Genomic DNA, 10,713 nt, shown 5'->3' on the forward strand with positions numbered 1-10,713 from the left:
CAAGTGCTGTGGTCAACTCTAGCACTAAATGTCTACTCTGCCTTTAAGTATAATCTGATTATTGCTACTCTGGATCTATAGAATGGGGTAAAAATGTTGTTCCATGTGCTGGCATCTTCACAGTGTCCAAATCCTGATCCTCTCCATGATTTTCCATATAACATTTCCTTTATTAAAAAAAAAAGTTGGGGGGAATCATCTGTCATGATGGGCAAAAGGTGCGACTTAAGCAGTCGAGGGGAGAAATAAAGAATGTCCACGCACTTCTGTCCTTTTCAATGCTTTATTCATTCAAATCACTCAATACAATTTCACTCTATAGTTTCTTAATCAAGAAAATGACAATCCTCAATGCTAGGCACTGAAATGGACATAATTAATTCACAGCAAACAATTCTAGATTGCTTCTAAGCATTGCAAACACACTTAATCATGCCAGGTTCATGGCAGACATTCCCTCTGCATGCTAAGCTCAAATGTCACATCAAAAGTCTCAAGCCTTAAGCTCTAAGTCCAGCAGATGCACACTCACTCAGACCATGTGATCAGATCAGGAACCAAGGCAGGCTTTTCCTGGGGTGGAGCTGAGTCCTTGTCTCACCAGAGTCAAAAGGCTGCTGTAGAGTTTGAGAGCCTTGAGAACAACGCAGAGGATCAGGCTGCTGAGAAGAGTTGGGATGTCAGTCCAGGTCCTCCTCAGGCTCTCAGGCTTATGTGCATCAGTGTCGGCTGGCTAAATGTCTGTTCATTTGCTCCATTATTTATACTAAATTTGGGGGCTTCTGACCACCCTTTCAATCCCCGTTAGCTACTACTTGATTTCTCAGTGACGTCATTCATCCTGAGGTTAAAGCATCTGGTCTGGTGGTCCCCGCCCTGATTTTCTTGCTTCTAGCTCTTATCAGGGCGAGGGCAAAAAAAAACAGAGACTTCACTCTGAGTTTGTCAGGGTGGAGAGAAGTGACTTGTTTGTGCCTGAGGGCCATACTGGAGGGCTCCATAGTGGTACCTGGTGAGACTGCAGGTTTCAAACTGGAGTTTTAAAATGGAGTTGCTTAGGCTATCCTAAGGCCTAAGGCTATCCTTACATCATCTCACAGAAAGGGGCATCTGAGAGTCAGAGAAGCCAAAATACTTATTGTTTCAGTGAACTAGTGACAAAAAGCTATTGATGATCTGAGACAAACAGTCCTGACCAGTGGTAGCCAGTGCAAAGGTCCTAAGATTAATGGTCCTGTTCAGAGTAGATAAAACACTGATGTGTCTTCAGGAAAGTAAGAGGGACAGTAGTGATCTATGAGGTCAGAGAGGTAAGTGGGAGTCAGACTCATGGGACTTTAAGAGATGGGGGAGAGTTCATCATTCATTCTTGTCCGAAATCGTGGGAGGTGTTTGAAGAGGAAAGTAGCATGAGCTGATTTCTGTTTGCTTGTGTGTTTGCTAGTTTGGTTGGCTAGTTTTTAATCATGCAGCTTTGTTAATTGGCTTTGGAGAGCGAGTGTGTCCTGGAGGCACTGGTCAGAAGACAATCACAGCTGTCTATGCAAAAGATGACCATGTCTTGGAATGAAACATCAGTGGTAAAAAAAACAGATTCAGGACATATTTTGAAAGAAATGTAGTTAAGACATGGAGTCAATTTAGATGTAGAATTTAGGGAATGAGAAGACTCAAGGATGAGTCCTATATGTTTGCCCTAAGTAATAGGAAAATGGTACCCTGCATCAAAAGGTACTTTTCACACAAAACTATATTGAGATCAAGAGCTGTTGGTAGAGAATAAAGAGGGAGGGAAGAAATCCAAAGTGTGGGGCTATTACCTGTTGGATGTTTACTAGATATTTGCGTGTGTGATACGTTTATTCATTTACATATAAGTGTCACTTATGTCATTGAAAATGTGAATCAAGATAATTGGTGGGAGAGAATGCTGAAGATATCAGCAAATGTACGGTAGTTAAGGCTGGAAACCAGGGTGACCACACAATGAGCCCATGCTCCCAGTACAGGGGAGGGACTGAGACTGAGCCCAAGTCTCCCCAAGAGGAAGACAATGCCAATAACGTGGGAGGGAACCAAGACAGAGCGGCATCTCGAGTGGGAACAGGAGGAACAAGGAGTAGTGTGTCAATCACGCTGACAGGTCAGTGTCAATCCATGTTGACAGTCCAACCAACAGGAGTGAGAGTCAGCACATCCACCTTCAGCGCATCAATGTCCTTCCAGGAAAAACAAAACAAAGACATTAAGCCCACATCCCAAACTTATTTTACATACCATCATTTCTTTTATTAATGTCAATTACCATTCCCCCCGAATAACTCAAGAGTATAAATTGTTGGTTTAGATTTAAAGACAAGAGGAAGACTGATCACCCTTTAACTCCCATTTCTACCTCCCTCTTCCCTTCCTCTGAAGAGAGGCCCATGAGCTTTGTAAAGAGAGCCAAGATGGCATGCACGTTTGCCAGTGTGTGTGGCCTAGCTGTCTGATTTCGATTAGGCAAGGCCTGGTTTTCTTGGGGATGAGACAAAATCACAGATGAAAATTAAGCACAAGCAAAATCCCAAACCACAGTATTCAGAGGTCTTCTCATCACAAGCCAGGTCTAAACTTCGGCAGGGCTCCCTGAGGGAACCTTCCAACGGGTAGGCAAGACCTGGGCTCTGCACTACCCTCCTTCCCAGAGTCGCATGTTCACTACGACTTAAAGAGAAGTGTCAGGAAAGATTTTTCATTTCCAGATCATTGGCAAATGTTTGCTCAGATCTATTTTGGGGGCATTAGCTCAACACTGCTGTCTTTTTTTCCCCAAAGAATTAGAAGAGAGTTTCAAAAACACATTTATTGCATTCCTCTCTCTTTATCCCCCTATTGCCCTCTGTCTTCTTTCCTCATTTCTCTTTGCCTTTCTTCCTTGACCTGTTTGGATCCAACAGAGATCCTATCTGTTCTGGCATAGAAAAGTCCTGTTGGGTGAGAGTAGAGAGGGATGCTCTGCCACAACCCTGCCCCTGGGCTTTGTCAGCACCATTTACATTGCAAACAGCTATGGGACTGCCTGAGGACCCTGTGCAATAGCCAAGAGGCTGCCACTGAGGTAGACAAGGGGCTTCCTCACTGACTCAGGAGCAGAGCTTTCGTGCAATGCAAAGCTTGTCCTTACTGGGCACACACGGTATGTGAGTCAGGATTTTTGTTGAAGAGCAAAAGGAAGAAGGTTGGATGATATTGAAGATTTGAGCTGCATGTCACCATGCCACTTGTTGTCAAAACATTCTCGTTGAAGCTCCATAGCCACTGAGCACCGCTCTCCCCACTTTACAGTCAGGGACTGTGAGGCAGATGAGGCCAAGGGACTTGCCCAAGACCAATCAGATCTGAGCCATCTGCCTGGGCCATCTTTTTGCTCTAGACCCAAGTTTCCACCTGTTCATATTTTAAGAGGAGTGGGAAGGCAACATGGAAACAATGGCTGACTTCCAAGACGAACTCTAGTTTAGAAAGAGAATGTATTCAAGACAGTGAATTAATATATATACCATTTGGGTCAAAAGAGTCCTCAATCACATCACCATGTGATTTTTCATCTGTTTTGTTTTCTACATGATTCCTATCTACCAGTCACAATACTGGATCTAGGAGACTCCCCATAACAGAGCCATGACATCCTCTTGTGCAAATAGAAAATGTATGCCTTTTTTTTTTCTTTTATGAAAATTTCCCTCAAATATTCTTCTCAGTAACAAAGTATGTTGATGATCATGCAGGCCATAGACACAGACCCAGCAGAAATACTCAGCATTAATTCCCAAATTACATTTTCCAGAGTGAAAAAGTGTTCCACTTTTCCAGTTTTATACCTTAAAATATCATATATGAGGGATTTTAAAAAACTATATCATTGTGAATGGCATAAAAAGAACTTTTCTCATCTTAAAACTTCCTCCCGACCATTCTTTCCTTTTCCTGGGCCAAAGGTCTCCCTAATTTGGCATCACAAAATGAGGAGAACCACTTATTTCTCCCAGAAAAATACAATTTACTCCTGTTTTGAATCACCTTCAAAAAAAACTAGACATTTGGTTCCACAAAGTCGGGTTTCAGCTGAAAAATATGGAGACATTGACATCTTGGTAAACTGCAATAAATATTCAATTCTTTTGGCTGACTTACCTCTCAGCTCCTAGCAGCATCCTCGGTACTGGGCCAGGCCATATTTTAATCTGAGGCAGCTAGCCACTGTGTCCTCCAGGGTCCTCACCCCCAGACAAGGGTGGGGATGACTTGTGCCTACCTGTCCCATCTCATAAAAGATGGGTGTATAATGCTTGGGTCTTCTCTGCATACCCTCTTGGCTTCAGAGATAAAACAAAGGGATCAGATAAGGCCATGCAATGAGTATGTAGTGGCAAGAAGGAAGGAAGGAAGGAAGGAAGAAGAAAGAAAGAAGAAAGGAGGGAGGGAGGGAGCAAGGTAGGTGGGTGGGAATATATTTCAACAGTCTAAATTCCTCATAAATTGTCTGTAACGTAACTATTTACCAAGACATCCATTGTACATACAGCTAGAGAGGAGTGGAAGCCATGGGCTTACCCTTTCAAGAGACCAACTAATCCTTCTTTAATGACCAGTGCAAGGATTTGTTCCATTCCCACCCGTTCTGAGTGCTGAAGCACACTCATGTGCTCCACTGAATTATACCAGATATATCAAATTAATTCTATTAACCAGCTTATCCTTTAAATCTTTAAGCAGGCCCTGATGCATATGCATTTGCTGGTCCAAATGTCTTCAAGCAATTTCAGAGATTGCTCGTTGGGGTTGCAGTTACACTGAAAGGTGAGCCAGTCTCTGACCTATTGCATTCCACAATGTTAAATAATCCACTAAATGGTTGCAGCCCTTTTTCAAAAAGGGGTGCCACATTTTTCTTTTACCCCCCCTCCCCTCCCACTGCCTTGCTGGCTTGGAATTTGCCTTCAAACCAGTTGCAGGACTTGTGACTACAAAAGATACAAAGCAAAAGATGTAAGAGTTAAGGTCTCCACTGAAGACTGAATTTTACTTAAAATTCACCCAAGCCTGCTATTCCTAAATACTGCCACTGGTCCTGCTGCCCCCTGTTCACCCCCCACTCACCTACCTGACACATATGCACTTTCATCTTGTCTTCTAGAAAGCCTTTCTTGCCCACCTATCTCAGCTTTTCTTAGGTGCCCTTTTGTTTTCTTACAGCATCATGTGCTTAGCTCTATCAAAGTTCACCACAGGAATAGTAACAGCTGACATTGGGTCTTCACAATGTGCCAGATACTTTTCTAAGTACTATATAAATATAGCTTGCTTAATCTCTGTACTTATCCTGTGAAACGGGTATTGTTATTTTCCCAGTTTGCTTGTGGGAAAACTGAGACACAGAGCAGTTTGAGAACTTGCTCAAGAACTCAGAGTCAGTAGGTGGTGGAGTCTAGGATGAGATACAGGTCAGATCCAATCACAAGGATGACTGCTGTTGTGTGCTACTTATGTGCACATTCTAAACTGTTTATGGACTTCCTCCCATTTCCTTCTCCTAGAAGCCTTGTGCAGTAGGAATTACATAGTAATCCCATTTTACATTTTCAAATATTTGCTTGCATCCATAGACTGAGAGATCCTGGAACCAGGATTTAAATTCAGGCCCCCCAAAGACCACATCTTTTATCTTTATAAACAATCTCCTAGTTACTTATTTCATTTTCCCTGGGCATCCTTGTAAGCAAATGCAAGATGATTCATCTTTTCCTGTGGACCCCCTACACAGTACGTGGGATATACCACTTTTTCTAAGAGCTTGCTATGCTTATCTGAACGGCATATATTTTGAGGCTTATCATTGTACATTTCCCTCATCAAGGGAAAGACGATTTCAAAGACAGAAGAGCATTTGCCTTAGCTTGGCCTTTGTTTTGAACTGTTCCACCTTTCTGGAAATAGATGAACACACAGAAATCCTCATCTCCTCCATTCCTGTGACAGTGTGTAAGTTGTGTGTCATGGCGCACACTATGCAATCCAGAATTATGCTGGTGTACTATGATGCAGAAAGCTACCTGCACCTGTAGGCTATTCACTGTGTGTTAAGAACAAACTGCACCGAGCTGCCTGAGTGACAAGCTTCAAAACAGAGAACATTGTGGAATTAGAAGGTTGCATTTCTGAGTCTATTTTCTAGATGTCTTACTCTGGGAAAATTACTTCACAGTGTTTTGCTTGCCTTGCAAGGAAAGTGAGAATAGGACTTACCTTATAATATTCCATGGTGATTAAATGAGATGATATTCATAAAGTGCCATGCACTTAGCTCTCAATAAAACATATTTTCATGATCATTCTGTTTCAGCCATCCTGGCTTACCTCTACTCACCTCCTAAACACTTTCTTTGTTACCGTGTACCCAGGTCTACGTAATGAGTTTCTGTAAATGCCAAATATTTTACTAGTGAGAAGCAAGGAATTATTTCAGGCCTGGGGATGTAGGTTAGTGCTCTAGCACTTGCCTCTCATGCATGAGTCCCTGGGTTTAATCTTCAGTGCCCCCACACACGGACAATTTCAATAACAGCCTTTCATTTACTGAATTTTTGCTTTGTGTCAGGCACTCTGATGAGTGGGCTTCAGATAAATTAACATACTTAATCCTCATAATACCCTAATAGATACACATAACTCTTATTATTCCCCACTTTATAGAACAGAAAGCTTAGGATGAGAGAGGCAAAACTTGTTTGCCCAAGATCATGCAGTCACTATGGAGAAAGAATGGGATTCCAACTGAGGTGGTTTGACTCCACAACCTGATCCCATAACCAACTTGGCATGCTAATCTTTCTTCCATGTAATCTTGAGTTGAGTCTCCCGATTTTTAAAAATGGGTGACAAAGAAGAACAATCACTTGGAAGGTCAAATTTGCCCAGCTGCAAGCAACATTTGGGACTCGGCTTGCCAACACGGAAATGTGTTTCTTTGCAAGCTTTTATGAGTTAGGTTGCTGAGTTCCTTCACTGGCTGTCTTCTGTGTGCTCTTTACAAATGTTCATCAGTGAGTTTTTGGGTTCTGGGAAGCAGCTGGATGGCTCACATAACTGTCTCTGCACTGTTCTGGCACAGAAGTCCAATGTTCTTAAACTTGACACAGATAAAATCTCGTGGCTATCGATCAGGCTCGACCCAGTGCTCTCAGGTTCTCCCCCACCACCCTTGACATCATCTTACACGTGATGTTGGTGACCTTCTAAGCTTTCCTTAAAATCTTATTGATCACGTAATTAAAAGGCCCCTGATGTATGTCAGAAGTCTGGTTTGGATGAGGCTCCTGTTGCCTCGTGTGTTTAGCTTCAATGCACAATTCCAGGCAGACGCTCTTCTCAGTCTGCGCAGCCATTATGGTTAAAATGGTGCAGGGTGTGAAAGGCCACTTTCAACATGGTCAGAGCCTCCATTACAGGAAAACCGCCAGCATACGTCTTCTCATATGTTTCTCCCGTTTCCAGGAAAGCACGATTCTGACTTTTAAATAGTTCCACATTCAGAAGACAGTCCAACTGGAACAAGGAACACACATTCCAGAGTGGGCTTGTAACTTCTAAGAGGCATTTGTACTTGCTTTACTTGGTAATATGGCTCAGGGAGGGACCAAAAGGGCTCAGGAGGAAGCCCTTGGAAAGGTGGCAAGGTATACTGTTCTCTGATGGATTCATTATTGTGTTATATGTTGCTAAGATATGGACCACACTTAGGAAACGGTATGGTTAGTTAATCCTTTAATGATCCACCAGGTAGAGGGATGTCAAAGGCTTTCATAAATGAGATATGGTGAAATAGGGGGGAAGCCACCAGAGCCTGAGATTTAGAAGATTTGAATTAGTCTAGCATAATTTTTAGTATAGTCTTAGCTCAGGCTACTAGAACAAAATTATAATAGATTGGGTAGCTTAAATAACAGTTCTGGAGACATGGTAGCCCAAGATCAAGTTGCTGGCAGATTCCACGTCTGCTGAGAGCCCACTTCCTGGCTTGCAGATAGTTACCTTCTTGCTAAAGAGAAAGAGACCTCTGATCTCTTCCTCTTATAAGGAAATCAAGAAAGCCCCACCCCATGACTTCATCTACTCCTGATTGCCTCCCTAAGGCCCTGTCTCCAAATACCCTCACACTGGGATGGAGCTTCAACATACCAACGTTAGAGGGGCACAGTTCAGCCCAAGGCATTTAAACTCTGCCCCCTTCCTGGGGATCAGTGTGACCATCTGTAATTGACAGGCTGGGTAGAAACAAGTTTCTCTATGTAAATCCTGCATGAGAATGTGTACTCCTGCTACCAGAGCAGTTCTCAGCAGAATACAAAGTCTGAAATCACTAAGAATGAGGAACTAAGGAACGACTTTCAGCTCTGTTTTCAAGGAGAATAACCTCATCACTCATTGGCTCAAGAGGGCAGCCTGCATTTCCAGAAGTCTGGTGTTAACTGATCTCAAATCTGAACCCTTGTGTATTATAAGGCCAATTTTCCAATCAATTCCGGCTGAAATTCAGAATGCTTGTTGAGATTTAGGAGCTGGTGGACCGTCTTGAGTTGCAGAATTGCCAGAGCTCATTCCTACTGCCATGTTCTGGACCCAGAGCAAATTCTAGTTATAATAATAATAAAACAAAGTGCTGGCAGAATTGCAGAATAACAGTAAGAGTAATCCAATCTGGATAAAAGGAATGCATTCAAATCCATTTCCAAAGCAGCAACAGTCAGACAGGGTTTAATCCTTGATGTCTTTTTAACTTATAAAAAGTTGTTTCGTTGGGAATTTTGGTATATCTTTGGGGCGGGGAGGGGGTACGCAAAGACAATGTCAAAATTTCCTTCCACTATGGAAAAAAAGTTACAGAACACTTTCTGACATTGGTCCAACCTACTCATAATTGGTTGCATTTTATTGCTGCCATTTAAGGTTACTTCTTGGGAGTCAAGACGCCACAATCTCATGGCAGTGTAGGGTGATTCAGTAGTTCTAAGAGACAGTTACAAATGCCATCATCTTCTTAGTGGTCACCAATGGTTAAACACCTGCTATTCATCTGGAGTAGTGATTGCCTCTGTGCATAGAAGTCTAACTTCTTGGGACACAATGAGGATCTATTATACTTCTGTTTCTCATAAGAAGCTGACACTCTGAGTAGTTAAAGAATCTGTCTAAGGACGTGTAGCTGACATCTGAAGGATTCAAACTTAATTCTGTCTGATTCTGGGATTCTTGCTGACTGTGGAATTCTGCACGGACCTCTACAGGGTACTGTTACCTGTTTTCTGTGACTATAAATTGGACACATTATCTTAATTGCAGCATTTCCCATGAAGCAAGCTCACCCTTTGTTTCACTTAAACAACTTGAAGTAAATGTATATTTTTCTAGCTATAAAAGCAAAATTTTGAAATTTTGACCTTGTTAAAATTTAGGAAAATCCAGAAAGTCACAGAGAAGAAAGTAATAGTTACCTCTCATTTTACAACTATGAAAACCCATGGCTAACATTTCCTGAATTACATAATAGTTAGGTGCTCAAATTCTGGAATTAGAGGAGCTCAATCCTCACCCAGGCAATTCATAGCTGAGTGTATTTGCATAGAAGAGGATTCATCTTTTGTGTAACTTTTCATTTTTTAAATGTTAGTTTATGAAATATTAGAAACATCTGAAATGTTATTTCTTTTCTTCACTTTAAAAACAAACATAATACCCAACACCTCCATAACATTCACTCCACCCCGGATAATCTTCAACACTTCATACATACAAACTCATTAAATCTTCACCAAAAAATCCATGAAGTGGTTACAGATGTTTTCTTATTTTTCCAATCAAGGAACTGAGGCAGAGGTAAAGTAATTTCTAGAATCACACAGCAAGAAAGTCATAGAGTTGCAGATGGAACCCGGAAATTCAGACTCCACAGTCCATGTTCTCAACCATTAATGATACTACTTCTGGTATCATTTAATATTATTGTTTCCTTCAAACTTTTTTATTTTACAAAATTGGAAACATATGGAACACATTGTTTTGTTATCTGCTTTCTTCATTTAACAATATGCCTTTAACATGTTTCCAAGTCATTAAATACTTCTAGGAACACGATTTTTTGATGTCTGCCTGGTATTCAATTGAATGCCTGAAATGTAGTTAATTTAGCCAAATCTCTATTGTCAAGCTCTTCAGATGTTTCTAATATTTCACTGTAATAAACAATGCTGAGATGAACATCATTGTACATGCGTTCTCTGGTTATTTCTTTTGGATAAATTCCTAGAAATAGAATTGCTCAGTCAAAGGGGTATGACGCGTTTCATGTGGATATTGGTGTTTTGGGTTTCATTTTTGAGAAATTGTGGATCTTTCTGTAACCTTACCACATCAGGCACACTACTATGACAAAGAACTATTAAAAGTCACAAAAATGGACTTTACACATAATCCAATATTTATTATATAGAAAACCAGTTGTTCATCAGACCAGATTTCTTGCTAATTCATGGTTGGAAAATGTAGTAACCACTTAATCCTACTCTGGAGTAATCCTAATATAGGTCTGGAGACAATCTGGTTCTGAAGGGAATCAGGCTTTATTGAGCAACTACTACATGTCAGATACTGTATACCCTGCATTGGACACTGAAA

At 41.4% G+C, this 10,713-nt stretch overlaps 1 long non-coding RNA gene across 2 annotated transcripts; it reads right to left on the reverse strand.

The window, feature by feature from the left end:
- Positions 1-274: 274 nt before the first annotated feature.
- Positions 275-5,234, reverse strand: LOC124097439 (uncharacterized). 2 transcript variants are annotated; one of them, XR_006853217.2, is made up of 3 exons: positions 5,147-5,234; positions 4,177-4,358; positions 275-2,219 (listed from the first exon to the last, which is right to left on the reverse strand). It is a non-coding gene; the product is annotated as an uncharacterized LOC124097439 (long non-coding RNA). The 2 variants fall into 2 exon arrangements; XR_009227426.1 differs by having other exon boundaries at positions 5,143-5,217.
- Positions 5,235-10,713: the final 5,479 nt, after the last annotated feature.

Source organism: Marmota monax, unplaced genomic scaffold (assembly GCF_021218885.2).
Source record: "Marmota monax isolate L192 unplaced genomic scaffold, Marmota_monax_Labrador192_F-V1.1 WCK01_AAM20220418_F8-fsc00020, whole genome shotgun sequence".
NCBI lineage: Eukaryota > Metazoa > Chordata > Mammalia > Rodentia > Sciuridae > Marmota > Marmota monax.